Source organism: Bos grunniens, chromosome 9, assembly GCF_055505025.1.
Source record: "Bos grunniens cultivar Pamir isolate PY7600 chromosome 9, Bosgru_T2T1.0, whole genome shotgun sequence".
In the NCBI taxonomy this organism is placed as follows: Eukaryota; Metazoa; Chordata; class Mammalia; order Artiodactyla; family Bovidae; genus Bos; species Bos grunniens.
Window position 1 is genome coordinate 69,153,395 of NC_141173.1, and position 18,284 is coordinate 69,171,678.

At 40.7% G+C, this 18,284-nt stretch overlaps 1 long non-coding RNA gene across 2 annotated transcripts in view; it reads left to right on the forward strand.

Annotated features, from left to right (window-relative positions):
* The window catches only part of LOC147366094 (uncharacterized), a 54,202-nt gene that overhangs the window by 24,550 nt on the left and 11,368 nt on the right, over window positions 1-18,284 (forward strand). The window contains exon 2 of one of the 2 annotated variants that reach the window (XR_015132381.1): window positions 9,000-9,163. This is a non-coding gene — a long non-coding RNA (uncharacterized LOC147366094). The remainder of the gene's footprint in view (window positions 1-8,999; window positions 9,164-18,284) is intronic. The other variant, XR_015132382.1, reaches the window with a different exon arrangement.

The window sequence follows — 18,284 nt, forward strand, 5'->3', positions numbered from 1 at the left end:
TTTGCTTCTCAGCAGTAAACATACCCTACAGTAAGTTGTTTCCTGACTGTGGTTTTGGGTTTCCTAAGCACTTCACCTGGGTCAAGCTGTGGGGTCTAAGGAGCAGAAGAAACAACCGAAGGGTATAAGACAGAGCAGAACCTTTCTGTCATTAGAAAGTAGCAAACAACTCCTTTCCACACAATGAGGAAAACAAGGAAATTTGGATGGCTATCATTATGGATGCATTGACTTTTTTCTGAAATCCCATGGTGGACAGTCTTGGGAGAGAAGTAAAGCTTTGGATTTCTTACTCTGGGTAGGCTAAGAAAATATCAAAAGGTTCTGAATAAAGAACGAGTAAGTGTCACGTGGTGATAAGTATTCCAAGTAAGCCCAGAGCTAGCCCAGTCATAGGCAGAGTATTCTTGCATGGAGAATCCCATGGACAGAGGAGCCTGGAGGGTTAACTCCAGTTCAGTTCAGTTGCTTAATTGTTTCCGACTCTCTGGGACCCCATGCATTGCAGCATGCCAGGCCTCCCTGAACATCACCAACTCCAGGAGTTTACTCAAACTCATGTCCTTTGAGTTAGTGATGCCATCCAACCATATCATCCTTTGTCATCCCCTTCTCCTCCCACCTTCAATCTTTCTGAGCATCAGGGTCTTTTCCAATGAGTCAGTTCTTCGCATCAGGTGGCCAAAGTATTCGAGTTTCAGCTTCAGCATTAATCCTTCCAATGAATATTCAGGACTGATTTCCTTTAGGATGGACTGGTTGGATCTCCTTGAAGTACAAGGGACTCTCAAGAGTCTTCTCCAACACCACAGTTCAAAAGCATCAATTCTTTAGTGCTCAGCTGTCTTTATAGTCCAACTCACACATCCATGCATGACTACTAGAAAAACCATAGCTTTGACTATATGGACCTTTGTCAGCAAGGTAATGGCACTGCTTTTTAATATACCATCTAGATTGGTCATTGGAGAAGGCAATGGCACCCCACTCTAGTACTCTTGCCTGGAAAATCCCATGGACAGAGGAGCCTGGTAGGCTGCAGTCCATGGGGTCGCAAAGAGTCGGACAACTGAGCGACTTCACTTTCACTTTTCAGTTTCATGCATTGGAGAAGGAAATGGCAACCCACTCCAGTGTTCTTGCCTGGAGAATCTCAGGGACGGTGGAGCCTGGTGGCTGCTGTCTATGTGGTCGCACAGAGTCGGAAACTACTGAAGCAACTTAGCAGCAGCAGCAGCAGGTTGGTCATAACTTTTCTTCCAAGAAGCAAGCATCTTTTAATTTCATGGCTTCAGTCACCATATGCAGTGATTGTGGAGCCCCCCAAAAATTAAGTCTGTCACTGTTTTCCATGGTTTACCCATCTGTTTGCCATGAAATGATGGGACCAGGTGCCATGATCTTAGTTTTCTGAATGTTGAGCTTTAAGCCAATTTTTTCACTCTCCTCTTTCACTTTGATCAAGAGGCTCTTTTGTTCTTCACTTTCTGCCATAAGGGTGGTGTCATCTGCATATCTGAGGTTATTCATATTTCTCCCGGAAATCTTGATTCCAGCTTGTGTTTCTTCCAGCCCAGCATTTCTCATGATGTACTCTGCATATAAGTTAAATAACCAGGGTGACAATATACAGCCTTGACGTACTCCTTTCCTTATTTGGAACCAGTCTGTCGTTCCATGTCCAGTTCTAACTGTTGCTTCCTGACCTGCATACAGATTTCTCAGAAGGCAGGTAAGGTGGTCTGGTATTCCCATCTCTTTCAGAATTTTCCACAGTTTATTGTGAACCACACAAAGGCTTTGACATAGTCAATAAAGCAGAAATAGATGTTTTGCTGGAACTCTTGCTTTTTCGATGATCCGTGTATGGGAGCAGTTTGATCTCTGGTTCCTCTGCCTTTTCTAAAACCAGCTTGAACATCTGGAAGTTCACAGTCCACTTGCGAAGCCTGGCTTATTGTTGAAGCCTGGCTTGGAGAATTTTGAGCATTACTTTACTAGCGTGTGAGATGAGTACAGTTGTGTGGTAGTGTGAGCATTCTTTGGCACTGCCTTTATTTGGGATTGGAATGAAAACTGACCTTTTTCTGTCCTATGGCCACTGCTGAGTTTTCCAAGTTTGCTGGCATATTGAGTGCAACACTTGCACAGCATCATCTTTTAGGATTTGAAAAAGCTCAACTGGAATCCCATCACCTCTACTAACTTTGTTCATAGTGATGCTTCCTAAGGCTCACTTTACTTTGCATTCCAGGATACCTGGCTCTATGTGAGTGATCATACCTAGGGTGTGATAGTGAAGGTCTTTTTTGTATAGTTCTGCTGTGTATTTTTGACACCTCTTTTTAACATCTTCTGCTTCTGTTAGGTCCATACCATTTCTGTCCTTTATTGTGCCCATCTTTGCATGAAATGTTCCCTTGGTATCTCTAATTTTCTTGAAGAGATCTCTAGTTTTTCCCATTCTATTGTTTCCTCTGTTTCTTTGCCTTGATCACTGAGGAAGGCTTTCTTATCTCTCCTTGCTATTCTTGTGAACTCTGCATTCAAATGGGTTATCTTTCCTTTTCTCCTTTGCCTTTCACTTCTCTTCTTTTCACAGCTATTTGTAAGGCCTCCTCAGACAACCATTTGACCTTTTTGCATTTCTTTTTCTTGGGGATGGTCTTGATCCCTGCCTCCTGTACAGTGTCATGAACCTCCATCCATAGTTCTTCAGGCACTCTGTCTATTAGATCTAATCCCTTGAATCTATTTCTCACTTCCACTGTATAATCGTAAGGGATTTGATTTAGGTCATACCTGAATCCACTCCAGTGTTCTTGCCTGGAGAATCCCAGGGACAGAGAAGCCTGGTAGGCTGCTGTCTATGGGATCACACAGGGTTGGACACGACTGAAGTGACAGCAGCAGCATACCTGAATGGTCTAGTGGTTTTCCCTACTTTCTTCAATTTAAATCTGAATTTTGCAGTAAGGAGTTCATGACCTGAGCCACAGTCAGCTCCCAGTCTTGTTTTTGCTGACTGTATAAAGCTTCTCTATCTTTGGTTGCAAAGAATATAATCAATCTGATTTCAGTATTGACCATCTGGTGATGTCCATGTGTAGAGCCTTCAGGTGGAAATAACCCAAATGTCTACCATCAGATGAATGGATAAATAAAATGTGACACATATAAACAATGGTGTATTATTCAGCCTTAAAAAGGAAATTCTGGCACATGCTACAACACAGATGAATATTGAAAACATTATATTTAGTGAAAAAGCCAGATGCAAAAGAGCAAATATTATGATTCCATTTCCATAAAATACTTAGAGTAGTCAAATTGATAGGACAGAAAGTAAAACAGTGTTTTCCAAAACTGATGGGGAATTCCTGTTTAATGGGCAGAGCTTCAGTTTAGGATGATGACAAATTCTGGAGATGAATGATGGTGATGGTTGCATGACAATGTGAATATACTTAATGCCACTGAACTGTACCTGAAATGCTTAAAATGATAACCTTTGTTATGTACACTTTACCACAATAAAAATAAATACAGTGGTAATATATATGTAACAAAATTATATATATAAAGTATATATTATATATATAAAACAAAGTTATATATGTATAATTCTCAGTTACAGTAACTTTGTTTTTTACTGACCCTAAAACTACTCTTAAAAAATAAAGTCTTTTTTTAAAACATAGTTTATCTACATTTTAGCTTGTGGTGGCAAAGGGTATGCAGATAAGCACTACAAAAAACAGAAATATGTGTAGGAAAAGAACTAAGCCTCGTAAAACAGTTAACTGGGAAAAAGAACAAAGGAAGGTAATTATATGGTTACATTGTCATTCAAGGCTATTTGACATTTTTTCCAGGAGATAATGTCAGATCCCTGGTATGAATGACACGGAGAGCAGGATTAGAATGTGACCTATTAGCCTGCAGAGTTCACACTAAATATGCCTCTTTAAAAAAAAAAAAAAGCTTTATTGAGGTATAATTGATATACAAAACCCTGCACATATTTAATATATACAATTTGGTGTCTTTGGACACACACATATACCACAGTAAAGGTAATAAACATATTCATCATCTGAAAAAGTTTTCTCATCCCTTCCAACCCTTTGTGTGTGTGTGTGTGTGTGGTAAAAACACTTAGCATGAGATCTACCTACTTAGCATTAATTTTTAGTACACAGTCCAGTACTGTTAGCTACAGGCAATACAGGTAAACTCATCTCTAGAATGCATTCATTTTGCATAACTGAAATCTTATACCCATTGAACATCAACTCCCCATTTACCCAACCCACAGCCCCTGGGAACCATCTTTCTACTCTCTGCTTCTATGAATTTGACTGTTTTAGGTACCTCAGAAAACTAAGATCATGGCATCTGGTCCCATCACTTCATGGGAAATAGATGGGGAAACAGTGGAAACAGTGTCAGACTTTATTTTTCTGGGCTCCAAAATCACTGCAGATGGTGACTGCAGCCATGAAATTAAAAGACGCTTACTCCTTGGAAGGAAAGTTATGACCAACCTAGATAGCATATTCAAAAGCAGAGATATTACTTTGCCAACAAAGGTCCGTCTAGTCAAGGCTATGGTTTTTCCTGTGGTCATGTATGGATGTGAGAGTTGGACTGTGAAGAAAGCTGAGCGCCAAAGAATTGATGCTTTTGAACTGTGGTGTTGGAGAAGACTCTTGAGAGTCCCCCGGACTGCAAGGAGATCCAACCAGTCCATTCTGAAGGAGATCAGCCCTGGCTGTTCTTTGGAAGGAATGATGCTAAAGCTGAAACGCCAACACTTTGGCCACTTCATGTGAAGAGTTGATTCATTGGAAAAGACTCTGATGCTAGGAGGGATTGGGGGCAGGAGGAGAAGGGGACGACAGAGGATGAGATGGCTGGATGGCATCACAGACTTGATGGACATGAGTTTGAGTGAACTCTGGGAGTTGGTGATGGACAGGGAGGCCCGGTGTGCTGCAATTCATGGGGTCGCAAAGAGCTGGACATGACTGAGTGACTGAACTGAACTGAACTGAGGTACCTCATACAAAAGGAATCATGCAATATTTGTGATTTTATATAGATAGATAGATATGGCTTATTTCACTTATCAAAATATTAGGATGGCTATTATAAAAATGAAAAATATTGTTGGTGAGAATGTGGGAAAATTAGAACTTTCTTACACTGTTGGTGGAAATGTAAACTGGTACAGCCACTACCACAACAGTATAGAGATTCCTCCTAAAATTAAAAATAGAAGTACTGTACCATATGATTCAACAATCTTATGCCTGGGCATCTATCAAAAGAATTGAAATCAGGATCTCAAAGAGATATCTGCAATTTCATGTTCATTGCAGCACTGTTCACTATAAGCAATTTATGGAAACAACACACTGTCCACTGACAGATGAAAGGATAAAGGAAATGTGATTTATATGATGGAATATTATTTGGCCTCCTTAAAAAAGAGAGTAATTCTTTCATATGCAACAACGTGGATGAACCTGACTAGGGAGCAGTGAGGGGGTTTCTTTCATAAGGGCATTAATTCCACTCATGAACACTCCTCCTTCATGACTGAGCATCTCCCAAATGTCCCACCTTTTAATATCATCCTATTGGGAATAAGGATTTCAATATATAAATTTTGAGGCAGGGGGATACAAACGTGCAAACCATTCCTCTAATGGATAGATTTCCTAGATTTCTTGAAGGCGCTTCTTACGGAAGGCCTCCCACTGTAGTCGCCCACATTTAGGTAATGCCTCTAATCCTGCAGGCTATATAGGCTTCATCCATTAGTCCCAGAGCATCACCAGAACTTCCTTCCAGGAAGTGCTATTGAACCTGATTCAACAAATATCTAAGTTAGGCCCACATAGCCTTACTGTAGTCCCCCAGAGCTACATATGAGTCCGTGTTCACTATTGCTAAAAAAAAAAAAAGCAGGAAATCCTCAGTACATCTCTTTCCCTCTCTTGCTCAGGCTGCTCCACTACAGCTTCTCCACCAGGCTTCATGCTCCTCACCTTCTGGAAGCATAGGTTAACTTCTCTAAGAGATTCGCATACAGGCCCCTCTCCAGCTTGGCTTAAGGTAAAGAGGGAATGACAAGACACCATTTTCCTCTCTGGACAAAGTGTAGTCAGGGAAACCCCAAAGTTTGCAACAACCTTCTCCAAAGAAATTCTCTCTTTCTCTCTTTTTGCATCTTTAACTTCAAAAAGGTGCCTTTAGGTGAATAATGAAATAGGGATTTAAGTAACCAGTTTTAACAGGGGCAGTCTAGTACCTCCTCTTTGGAGAAGGCGATGGCACCCCACTCCAGTACTCTTGCCTGGAAAATCCCATGGATGGAGGAGCCTGGTAGGCTGCAGTCCATGAGGTCGCGGACAGTCGGACACGACTGAGTGACTTCACTTTCCCTTTTCACTTTCATGCATTGGAGAAGGAAATGGCAACCCACTCCAGTGTTCTTGCCTGGAGAATCCCAGGGACGGGGGAGCCTGATGGGCTGCCATCTCTGGGGTCACACAGAGTCGGACACGACTGAAGTGACTTAGCAGCAGCAGCAGTACGTCCCCTTAGAATATCAAAGATTTTAGAAACCACTGTTTTGTTGTCGGTCTTTGTTATCTCAGCCAAAAACTCACATGAATTATCTCCACATGAAATAGAGTGTTTTAGTTTATACTGTTTTTAAAATTATTGGCCCAGGTAATATATTTTAAAACATGTTACTTCCATTGCCTGCCTCTCTTCTCCCCTCTGTTTTGGTGCCTTAGAAATGTCTGAAAATTTAGAAAAGTAACAGGGAAATACTAATTACCTTGTTGTAAAACAAAAACAGAACCTTTTTCCTCTCTAGCTTGACAAATCATTCAAGAACTCTCTCCACTGCATGAGTAAGAACAAATGTTATATTGGTAAATACAAATATAAAACATAATTAAATCTTACTTAACTGGAACATTTTGAATGAACCACTCTGCTAAATTGAATTTCCAGGTTAAGCAGCAACCCCTTTTTGTTTCAACGTTCATCATTAAATATCTTCCTTATATTCCTCAGCTGCCTTAAATTCCTCATGGAATCAGGCGATAGGCAAGTCCCTCCTCATCTGCTGATTTGCTTTCCACGATTTCATTTACCCACGGACAACTGTGATCTGAAAATATTAAATGGAAAGTTGCAGAAAGGAACAATTCATGAGTTTTAAATTGTGTGCCATTCTGAGTAGAGTGATGAAATCTCGCAGGGTCTTTCTATGTCCCACCCAGGAAGTGAGTCACACTTTTAGTTCAGGGTATTCCCTCCCGCCCCACATTAGTCATTTAGTAGCCATCTCCGTTATCAGATCCACTGTCCTAGTATCACAGTGCTTGTGTTCAAGTCACTCTTATTGTATTTAATGCCCTCGAAGCATAAGAGTAGTGATGCTGGCAATTTAGATATGCCTAAGTATTTCCTTTAAGTGAAAGGGTGACAGTTCTAGACTTCACAAGGAGAGATAAACACTCTTTTGCTGAGATTGCTAAATTCTACAGTAAGAATGAATCTTCTGTCTATGAAATAGTGAAGACAGTAAAAGAAATTTGTGCTAGTTTTGCTGTTATACCTCAAACAGCAAAAGAAATGGCCACAGTGAGGGACGACTGCTTATTTTGGATGGAAAAGACATTAAATTTGTACAATAAGATGCTTCCAGACAGAGACCACACAACATTCACATACCTTTCATCACAGTATATTGCTATATTGTTCTATTTTGAGTTATGGTTGTTAATCTCTTACTGTGCATTCATGCTGAGTTGCTTCAGTAGTGGCTGACTCTTTGCAACCCTATGGACTGTAGCCCATCAGGCAACTCTGTCCATGGGCCAGACAAGAATACTGGAGTGGGTTGCCATGCTTTCCTTCAGAGGGTCTTCCTGACCCACGGATCAAACCTGTGTCTCTTATGACTCCCGCATCGGAGTTCTTTATTTCTAGTGCCACCTGGGAAGCCCAGTCTCTTAATGTGACTAATTATAAATTAAATTTTATCATAGGTATGTATGTAAAGGAAAAAAACATAGCCTATATAGAGTTCTCAGCAGGGCATCTACTGGGGGTCCTAGGATACATGCCCTGTGGAAAAGGCGAGGACTATTGTATATGAATGAAATAAAATTAATATACATGTCATTGCCACCTTTATATGGCTTATAGTAACATAATTTAAAGGTTGAGAATTATAGGAAATATCAGATAATCGTCGTACTTCTGGCCTTCCTCTTTTGACATTATCTGGGTCTGGAGGTACCTATACTACACAGGAAAGTAAAGCAGCAGGATAGAACAGGCATCGTTCTGAGCAGCTAGGGCTAAAATCAAGTGCTCAGTCTCAAGTCAGGTGCCGCTTTGTACACGACAATATGGAGAACCCAACTGGAACCTGGGTCCTGTCTTGGGAGACAACCGGATGAGAAGACTGGCAGAATGATATACTGCCAGTCATATATGGTAATAACATAAAGCCAATATACACATGTTCTCCTGTATTCTCTTATATTCTATATTCTCTGGTATTCTCCTGTATTCCATTACACTATTTTATGCCAGTAGCCAGACTTAAATTCCTTGATCAACAATTTTGGGGAAGATACCTGAGGTCAGCATTTTGTGGGTAATGCCCATTGAAGGGCTTTTGCAATGTGGCTATAACGACAATGAGGAAGAATGATTCTAAGAGACTGACAAGAAGAAGAGGAAGTTCTGTAGCCTGGGAATGAGAAAGGGGCCAAGGGTCCCTGGCAGTTTCTCAGGGGTGGTGAAGGTCTAAGGAAGGGTGACGGCTTGGAATACCTCCGCAGGAGGAATCTAGGCATGGGTTTCTAGCTTAGGCAAAGAAGCCTGTCCTTCCACCATGATGACTTGTTGTTATAAAACCTCACAGGTTTCTGAGAGCTGAATTTTCTTTCTTTTTCTAGGTTTCCCAATGGAAGCCATGGTTACTGTAAGCAGAGTTCTAAGGTGGGTAACAACGTCAAAGATGGCCGGCCACATGTGTGAATGACCAGACGGCTTGTCAGAGATCGAGGGAGATCTGCCTACAGCTAGTTGTCTCCCCAGCAGGGGTAGCTTATACTGAATGGTAATTAAGTCAATTGAACTTTTCATCTTGGGGATTTTAAGTGTGAAATACTAGAGTTAATTATTAGTAGTAAAGGCAGAAGTTTATCTATTCATTTATTCAATAGACACTTCTTGAACTTATACTATTTTTCAAAGACACTGCTAGATGATGAGAATATAGTCAGTGAACAAAACAAAACAATTTCCTGCCCTCCCAGTACTCATATTCTAGTGGTAGAGACAAATATTATTATATTTAATTGATTTGGAGACATGCATTTTTTCACATTTTAAATTTCCGGAAAAAAATGGAATGCATTTTAAAGTCATTGGCCTCTTATAACCACAGTTGGACAGGGAGCAGTCAGAGTCATTTTTCTGTGTGAACTTAGTTATCTGTTTGTAACTATAAACACAATTGAATTACATGCATTGTTGGTACTGAATATGTGGACTTTAAATGCTGTTTAAAATATCTTCAAAATGTGGTATTCTGATATAGCTGAAAAAGAAAAGTTATTGGTAAACATCCAGGCTCAGAAATAGAGCAATGAGACATAAATTTGATATTAGAGAAGCAAGTAATATTATTTGAAGAATGACCACAATTCCATATTTCTTGCTTTATGAGTCCTAGAAAAGAAAGCCACTAGCAAGTAGATTAAGCTGTGTTCCATTTTATTAGTGAGATAGTGGGTGGAAAAACAGTGACATTGAGTATGAGATGAAGAATATATCAGAATATTGAATTCCAATTGTAAAGATGTCCTAGATATAATTTAATTGATTTATTTTGCTTATAGTTTTCTTTTTTGTGTGTGAAGGATATATGATTTTTAAAAAAAGTCTAAATAAGCCTAAAAGACCAATTCCAATGAGTATAAAATAAAAATTCTCAGCGATAAGAAAGATGACATGATTTTATTTGTCAGAGTTTCTCTTTCTCGATGGGTATATAAAATAATGGCACATGTTTCAACCGATAATATCTTAGAGTCACTGAAATTCACTAGCTATATAATGTCAGTGCTAAGTGCCACAAGAGAAATAAAGCAGATAAGAGGATAGAGAGTAATGGACAGATTATGCTATTTTGGGATGTGGTGTTCAAGTAAGTTCTTTCTACTAAAGAGACATTTGAGCAGAAATCTGAAAGAAGTGCGAAAATGAGTCATGCAGTTATCTAGGGGAGGGCTTTTCCACACAGAAGGAACTTCAAAAGCAAAGGTTCTGTGGGAAGAGCATGTGTGGAGTGTTTGAGGAATCAGGAAGAGTTTTCTGTGTTTGGAGCATAGTGGGGAAGTGGAAGAGTGAAGTCCGAGAGGTGGTGGAGCATGTACATTACGGGAGTCCTTGGAGACCATGGCAAGGACCTGGAATTTTATATACGTTATGTAAGTCCTTGGAGACCAGAGCAAGGAACTAGGATTTTATTCTGAGTGTGATGACAAGTCATTGAGGATTTTTAACACTCAGAATGCTGCACGGGGAATAGAATAGGGGGCTAGTTAGAAGATTGTTACAGTAAACCATGGAAGACATGATGGCAGCTTGTAATGGAACATTTGTGGAGATGGTGGCTTTTGAATACATTTAGTAGGTAAAATCCATAGGATTTATTGATGATTATTTATGAGGATGTCAGGAAGGAATCAGGGATGGTTCCATGGTTTTGAGTGTGAACACCTTGTTAATGGTGGTGACCTTATGGAAATAGGCAAAATTGTAGGATAATTAGGACCTATAGAGGGTTTCAGGGAGGGAATTAGTAGATTAAGACTTTGTTTTGGACTTGTTAAACTTAAGCATCTAAGAGAAAAAGTAAAGTACACAGTCATATATAAGAATCTCTGTTTGGGGGAGGCTAAGGCAGTAGAAATACATTCAGGAGTCATCAGAGTACGGATGGTATTTAAAGTCACCACGCAGGATGAGATCACGATGGAAGTGAATAAAGAAGACTGAAGAGAGGCACGTAGGCAGTGATACAGGGAGTAAATTAGGAGGATTTGGAAGACAAGTGAAGAAAGTGTTTCAAGAAGATGAGACTAATTAACTGTGTCAAATGTTGATGAGATTCAGATGAGGCTTCAGAATTGACCACTGGATTAAGCAATGGGGTGGTCATCAACAGCTTTGACAAAAACAGTTTTTCAGTGGAGAGGTGGGACTAGAACTTGACTAGGGTAGATTCAAAAATGAGAGGTGGAAGGTGAAGAAAATGAGACTGAGGAAAAATGGTGCATGTGAATTTGTGAGAGAGAAAAAAGAAACAAGTCAGATGTTGGAGGAAGACATGAGGTCAAGAAAGTTTTTTTCTTTCTGCTCCTTTTAAAAATTATGGGAATTACTACAGTGTTTAGTTGTGGTTGATGATATGAATGATCTAGTAGAGAAAAGAAACTGAAAGAGAGATATCAAAGAGTAAGCAAAAGAGATGGGATTCCCTCTATACAAGGAGAGTTTGTATAGGAGCCTTAGACAGAAGAATGACTGTGGTCCAGAACCAAGTAATATTGAGAGACGATTCATGAGTTGCTCATGGTTTTGCACATTTTGAAAACAGAGGCACTGACTCATTTACGTCCAAATATCTTTTCAAGAATGTTGGTGTAATGAACCGTCTTGGAAAACTGTGATTTTGTCTCTCTCTGGAGAAAAAGGTAGGCTAACCTGCTACCTATTATAAAAGATATGGGCCCCTAGTCTGAGGATTCCTTTCCTATAACACAACCGATAGCATGCATAAGCATCCATCTGGGCTCACCTGCGACGGGCATGGGACAAAGGGCGCTGATAGTAAATGTGCTGACGCATGTGTTGTCTGCCATGCTATGAGTGATAAAGTCTTTGTCTCCCTACCCAGGGGTCATGCGTCTCCTGTTGGCATTCACGGCTCTGTGATAAGCTATTAGCTAACAGGTAGGGTAAAATCTCAGACCATCAACTCTCCTTGAAATACAGGTTGGTGAAAGGATAATGAGGACATCCTTGCTTGATAAAATATAAAGCAAAGTCATAGGCTAAGAATGAGAATGGGGAAGATATTTTGGAGTTTAAGAAACAGAAGTGAAGGCATGAAGTAGACATCTTAGGGAGTACAGAGATTAAAGAGATAGAATTAACATTGCAAAATTATATTGGGATAATATTTGAATACTTTGAGATATAATATGAAGTGCCATCAGTCTATATAGGTTTTATCCAAGGTGTGGATGCTGAAGGGAGATTTTTGATGGGCTTGAAGAATTGTTGAAATAGACATACTGCGGGGTGTGATCTGGAAAGGTATCAGGGAGTGGTTTAACAACAGGATACCTGACACTGAAATTTTGGAAGCAGTTACATTATGGGTAATTTGTTCCTGTATGGGTATTGATATAGGAAGATGATGATGACTAAGGTAGTGGTAGAGAGAACGGTAATAACTCAGGGATAAAACTTACAGTGAATGAAAGAAATACTGTAGATAACTACAGTAATGAGATGAAGTGGTCTCTCGGGGTGGCTGCTAGTCCATACAGTGGGTGCCGTCACAGAAATTAGGAAATCACCCTGTTGATATGGGCAGCCTTGCCTAAACCTGGCTTAGGCAGGTCTGTCTCTGTGCAAATTACAAATGGCGCCCTTCCTTGGGCCACGGCCATCATCCTCCCACCTTCTGCAGGTTCTGGCTACACAACACTCTACTATAACCCTGAGTCAGATGGCATAAACGTGAATGTGAAGTCGCTCAGTCGTGTCCAACTCTTTGCGACCCCATGGACTATAGCCTATCTGTCTCCTCCGTCCATAGGATTTTCCAGGCAAGAGTGCTGGAGTGGATTGCCATTTCCTTCTCCAGGGGATCTTCCCGACCCAGGAATCGAACCCTGGTTTCCCACATCGCAGGCAGAGGCTTTACCGTCTGAGCCACCAGGGAAGCCAGATGGCATATGTCTCCTCCAAAATAGACTTTTGGGGGTATTTTTGCATATTTGTTTTAAGAAGTGGGTTTTTTCCCCCCTAGAAATGGCAATGGGAAGCAAGGATATGGACTTTCATTCTACCTCAAGGCCAAGCAGTTTGTGTAATATAGCAAAGGAAGCAATCATCACTTGTCAGGATTTCAGGGTAAGCTGAGTCCTCAAGGGAGAGTCAGGCTATAGTGAGAGAAAGAAGGTTCAGATAAGAGTTTGAAGTCATAGAGTATTTAACTGATGACATATTATGAGTGGCTTCCCTGGTGGCTCAGATGGTAAAGAATCTTCCTGCAGTGCAGGAGACCTGCCTGAGTCAGGAAGATCTAGAGAAGAGCACAGCAACCCACTCCAGTATTCTTGCCTATAGGATACTATGGGTAGAGGAGCCTGGTGGGCTACAGTCCATTGGGTCACAAAGAGTCAGACAAGACTGACTTATTAAAAGTTTCACTTTCTTTCATACTATCAGTATTGAGGGGTAAAATTTCATTTTTTAATTTCACTGAGTGATTGAACTGAACTGAGTCCTTATTTCATTCTTTTTATTTTATAATACACACTTTTTCTATCCAATTCTATTCTCTTACTGAAAATACCTGGACTCCTCTAAGATTCTTCTTTGTTTAGTCACTCAGTTTTGTCCCTTTCTCTGTGACCCCATGAATTGCAGCACGCCAGGCTTCCCTGTCCCTCACCATCTTCCAGAGCTTGCTTAAACTCATGTCCATTGAGTCAGTGGTATGATCCAACCATCTCATCCTCTATAGTCCCCTTCTTTTCCCGCCTTCAATCTTTCCCAGCATCAGGATCTTTTCAAATGAGTCAGTTCTTCGCAACAGATGGCCAAAGTATTGGAACTTCAGCTTCAGCATCAGTCCTTCCAATGAATATTCAGGACTGATTTCCTTTAGGATTGACTGGTTTGATCTCCTTGCAGTCCAAGGGACTGTCAAGAGTCTCTTCCAACACCACAGTTTAAAAGCATCAATTCTTCAGCACTCAGCTTTTTTTATGGTCCAATTCTCACATCCATACATGACTACTGGAAAAACCACAGATGGACCTTTGTTAGCAAAGTAATGTCTCTGCTTTTTAATATGCTGTCTAGGTTGGTCATAGCTGTTCTTCCAAGGAGCAAGCATCTTTTAATTTCACGACTGCAGCTATCATCTACAGTGATTTTGGAGCCCAAGAAAATAAAGTCTCTCACTGTTTCCATTGTTTCCCCATCTACTTCCCATGAAGTGATAGGACCAGATGCCATGATCTTCATTTTTTGAATGTCAAGTTTTAAGCCAGCTTTTTCACCCTCCTCTTTCACTTTCATCAAGAGGCTCTTTAGTTCTTCTTCACTTTCTGCCCTAAGGGTGGTGTCATCTGCATATCTAAGGTTATTGATATTTCTCCCGGCAATCTTGATTCTAGCTTGTGCTTCTTCCAGCCTAGCATTTCTCATGATGTACTATGCATTTAAGTTACATAAGCAGGGTGACAATATTCAGCCTTGATGTACTCCTTTCCCGATTTTGAACCAGTCCTTTGTTTCATGTACGGTTCTAACTGTTGCTTCTTGACCTGAATACAGGTTTCATAGAAAGCAGGTAAGGTGGTATGGTATTCCTATATCTTTAAGAATTTTCCACAGTTTGTTGTGATCTACACAGTCAAAAGCTTTAGCATAATCAATGTAGCAAAAGTAGATGCTTTTCTGGAATTCTCTTGCTTTTTCTATGATTCATCGATGTTGGCAGTTTGATCTCTGGTTCCTCTGCCTTTTCTAAATCCAGCTTGAACATCTGGAAGTTCTTGGTTCATGAACTATTGAAGCCTGGCTTGAAGAATTTTGAGCATTACTTTGCTAGCATATGAAATAAGTGCAATTGTACGGTAGTTTGAACATTCTTTGTCATTGCCCTTCTTTGGGACTGTAATGAAAACTGACCTTTCCCACTCCTGTGGCCACTGCTGAGTTTTCCAAATTTGCTGGCATACTGAGTGCAGCACTTTCACAAAATCAGATTCTTAGGGATGGCCAAGAGTAAGAGATTGTAGAAATTCTGAGTAAGCAGAAACCCAGAGGTAGAGAGGGAGATGGAGTGGCTGAGGCTTAAGCACAATGGCCATCTGCGACAGGTTTTCAATCATCAGAGATTCTGGTCATCACTAGGGTGACCACTGGGACTTTTACTCTAGCAGCTGCCTCCCACAGATCTCCCTGAGGCTAGGTGGACTATTATTTTGCTCTTCCTTCCTTCCTGGGTATTCTTACAATAAACCTCTATTATCTAAGGTAGATTTAACATATTTGTGGCATTTGAAAATAGAAAAGAACCTAATTAACAATGACTACGGTAGTTTTCGGAGAAGGCAATTGCACCCCACTCCAGTACTCTTGCCTGGAAAATCCCATGGATGGAGGAGCCTGGTAGGCTGCAGTCCATGGGGTCACTAAGAGTCGGACATGACTGAGCGACTTCACTTTCACTTTTCACTTTCATGCATTGGAGAAGGAAATGGCAACCCACTCCAGTGCTCTTGCCTGGAGAATCCCAGGGATGGGGGAGCCTGGTGGGCTGCCGTCTATGGGGTCGCACAGAGTCGGACATGACTGAAGTGTGCTAAGTCGGACACGATTTAGCAGCAGCAGTAGCAGCGGTAGTTTTAGTGCTAGTTTTTTAAGATATCTCCATACTGTTCTCTGTAGTGGTTGTATCAATTGACATTCACAACCGTGCAAGAGGGTTCCCTTTTCCCCAGCCGTAGTTGTCTGTAGATTTTTTGGTGATGGCTATTTTAATTGATGTGAAATGATAACTCCTTGTTGTTTTCATTTGCATTTCTCTAATAATGAGCTATGTTGAGCATCTTTTCATGTGTTTATTAGCCATCTGCATGTCTTCTTTGGAGAAATGTTTGCAGAGCAGCAATAGAGACACAGATAAAAAGAACAGACTAGTGGACACAGTGGGGGAAGGAAAGGGTGAGAGAATTGAGAGAGCAGCATTAAAGCACATACATTACCATATGTAAAATAGACAGCCAGTGGGAGTTTGCTGCATGACACAAGGTTCTCAAACCCTGTGCTCTGTGACAACCTAGAGGGATGGGATGGGATTGGGTGGGAGGTGTGAGAGAGGTTTAAGAGAGAGGGTACATATGGATACCTATGGCTGATTCATGTTGATGCATGGCAGAAACCAACACAATACTGTAAAGCAGTTATCCTCCAATTAAATATAAATAAAATTTTTTAAATGACTATGAATCACAATGCCTCAAACATACTGGTTAGTGATAAGCAAGCACAGTAACAAAACAGGTCTTCTTACCCCAGGATCAAATTTATCTTCTCCAAGGCAGTGCTTCTCTAACTTCAGCATGTCTTTGTATCACCCAGGGATCCTGTAAGAGTGTGGATTTCGACTCAGTAGATCTGGAGTGAGGCTTGATAGTATGGATACCAGTTTTCATATCATACTTTGACCAGGGAGACTCTAGAGTAAGGTGTGGAAATTCTATAAACACCCAACTTTGAAATATTTAAGGCCTGGGGGGCCATACAGTGGCCGTTACAGCTACACAACTCTGCCGTTGTAGCATGAGAGCACAAAGCCACACTTAATACTTAAAGAAATGCACCTATGTTCCAATAAAACTTAACAGGTATATCTCAGAGATCTTGCAGGTTTGGTTCCAGACCACCCAGACCACTGCCATAAAGCAAATATTTCAATAAAGTGAGTCACAAAATTTTTGGTCTCCCAGTACATATAAAATTTACGTTTACACTACACTGTAGTCTATTAAGTGAGTGATAGCACTGTGTTTAAAAAAAAATCCTAACACCTTAATTAAAAAATGCTTTATTACTAAAAAGTGTTAACCGTCATCTTATAATGCTGGGTTGCTACAAACCTTTATTAAAAAAATATATAGTATCTGTGAAATGCAATAAAGTAGAACTAAGTAAAATGAAGTATACTTGAACTAATGGACACTAAAATTTGAATGTTTATAATTTTCATATGTCACAAAATACTGTCATTCTTCTGGGGTTTTTTTCAGCCATTTAAAAATATGGAAGCCATTCTTAGCTCACAGACCATACAAAAATATGTGACAAACCAGATATGGCACGTAGGCTATAGTTTGCCAGGCTCTGCTCTAGAAGGGGCTGTTTTCACTACCTGGAATCATCACCCGAATTCCCCCCATAGTCGGGGTAAACTTGCTCTTGGCCCATCTATTCCAATTTTAGTGGCACCATGAATATCATGATATCCTGACCAAAGAGTAGGCACCTGATCTGAGCTAGGTTTTTCTCTCCCAGGAATTTAGCTCTTGGGTGAAGTGATCTAAAGGACTTACCATGCTAGTTTCTCCTACAGTGGGGCTCCAAAGAGACTGTCTTCTAGTTCCTGCTAACGAGACCCAGGAAGCAGATGAGACCATTCCTTGCTGCAGAATTGTTTCCTAACAGTGTGATGTACACATATGAAACGTTTCTAGGTATAGCCTTGTCAGTTCATTGATTATCATGTAACTCCAAATTCATCTTTTTTGGCCAGCTCCATCCAAATAGAACCAGGCTCTTTAAATATTGATAGGAAAGTTATGACCGACCTCAGTTCAGTTCAGTCACTCAGTCGTGTCTGACTTTTGCGACCCCATGAATTGCAGCACACCAGGCCTCCCTGTCCATCATCAACTCCCGGAGTTCACTCAGACTCACGTCCATCTAGTCAGTGATGCCATCCAGCCATCTCATCTTCTGTCGTCCCCTTTTCCTCCTGCCCCCAACCCCTCCCAGTTTCAGAGTCTTTTCCAATGAGTCAACTCTTCACATGAGATGGCCAAAGTACTGGAGTTTCAGCTTTAGCATCATTCCTTCCAAAGAAATCCCAGGGTTGATCTCCTTCAGAATGGACTGGTTGGATATCCTTGCAGTCCAAGGGACTCTCAAGAGTCTTCAACACCACAGTTCAAAAGCATCAATTCTTTGGCACTCAGCTTTCTTCACAGTCCAACTCTCACATCCATACATGACCACTGGAAAAACCATAGCCTTGACTAGACGGACCTTTGTTGGCAAAGTAATGTCTCTGCTTTTGAATATGCTATCTAGGTTGGTCATAACTTTCCTTCCAAGGAGTAAGCGTCTTTTAATTTCATGGCTGC